Below are 1,750 nucleotides of genomic sequence, written 5' to 3'. Positions count from 1 at the left end.
TGTTATTAAGGAGGAAGTCCGTACTTCATCCAGATGTCCTGTTTCCCTGGAGTGCCCCTTTTCTGTTCTGGAATTCCACCCAGGGCACCACATTGCACTTAGTGATCTTATCTCCTTGGGCCCCTCTCGGCTGTGACATTTCTGACGTTTCTGGCTTTGGATGACCTTGGTAAGTATTTGTAAAATGTCCTTCAACTGGGCTTTGACGATTTTCTTATGGTCCTACCAGGACACTGTGCTCTGGGGAGACGGCTACTCAGGTAAAGTGGCATTCTTCTCCCGTTCCACGAAGGGCAGGTGCTATCAACACGACTTATCAGGATGGATGTAAACTTCGATCACTATCCATTTCTCCACCATAAAGTTCCTCCCGCCTTTCCGTGCTGTGTTCTTGGGAATCAGGTGATTGTGCACAGTCCACACGGGAGGGCTGGGAGTTCTGTTCCCTTCTTAAGGGTGGAGTCTCTACGTAAATTATGTGGAATTCTTCTGCACGGGAGGTCAGTCTTTTCTACTCATCTTACCTCATTTATTTTCTAATATCAGCATGAACACATGGGTATTTATTTTATTCTTTGGGTTACAATCCAGTACAACTTAATTTCCCCTTCAAATTGTTCCACCTTTGGTCATTGGGAGCTCTTTCCGGTTGGCTCCCTAGATGTCTTAACACAAGAGAAAAACTGAGGTATTTATTTTGCAACTAAGGTCTTAAATTCCTCCCATTCCTATGAGCTCACCCCTTTGCAACCTGACTTTGCAGCTTCTCTCATCAAGACCTAAATTAAATCTCTTTCTCCATCCCTGGAATCTGGGCGGGACCATTTGACCCGCTTTGGCCAATGGGGAAAGACCAAGGCTCGAAAAGGTTGGTGTGTGGGGCCTGCTGCACATAGGACCCTGAGACCACGTCGTGAGCCAGGGCAGGCTGCCTGCCAGAGGATGCCGCGTGTGGCCCAGTTACCTCAGCTGCCGCCGCCTAAAACACACCACAGCCCCGTGCGCAAGGCTTTGACTGTAGCTGGTTGCAGGTGGGTGATGGGCCCAGGGACACGCCCTCCCCACTAAGCCCAGGCCAACTTCTCACCCACAGAGTCCTGAGCAAATCAGTGGGTAGTTTAAGCCGCTAAGTTGTGAGGCAGTTCGTTGTGTAGCAAAAACTACCTGCTGCCCAAACCAATTCCTTTTCGCAAGTCTGTGATTTGAGTTTCCTGTTGCAAGAAGTCTAACCTCATCCTAAATGGACAACAGTCAGTCATTTTGTTTCAGATTTTAGTTGTTTGGGAAACAGAAGCTTCAGGACCTGAGATCTCATTTTATGAGCGTCTACAAGTCAGTGATTTTCTGTCTGTACCTGAGGGCCTGCAACCACCAGGAGCTCACCTGCAGCTAACCAGGCAGGACCCAGCCCTCACTGCAGAGAGGGACTGCACACCTGGGAACCCTGGGTGTCTCTGTAAGAGGGCCATAGAAAGGGCTTCCTGTAGGATTTGTGTCCGGTGATTCTGAGTTCACAGAAGTGGGTTTTTCTAGATTGGATGCTGTGAGGCAGTGGGAGTGATTATATGGTTGGGGTCTTGATATGTCTTCTCTATGGAGGAGGCAGAGCCAGGCTAAGTGTTAGGTGGGAAAGCAGCGCAGTCACTGTATGAGCCAGGACAGGGGGCAGGGGAAGGTGTTTGGTTATTTTTAAAAATTCTTTATTGTTTAGAGTATTACACGAGTCTCCTTCCCCCCACCCCCACCCCAT

The sequence above is a fragment of the Myotis davidii genome, unplaced genomic scaffold (assembly GCF_000327345.1).
Source record: "Myotis davidii unplaced genomic scaffold, ASM32734v1 scaffold354, whole genome shotgun sequence".
NCBI lineage: Eukaryota > Metazoa > Chordata > Mammalia > Chiroptera > Vespertilionidae > Myotis > Myotis davidii.
The sequence above is the reverse complement of the archived record's forward strand: the minus strand, read 5'-3'. Positions refer to the sequence as shown.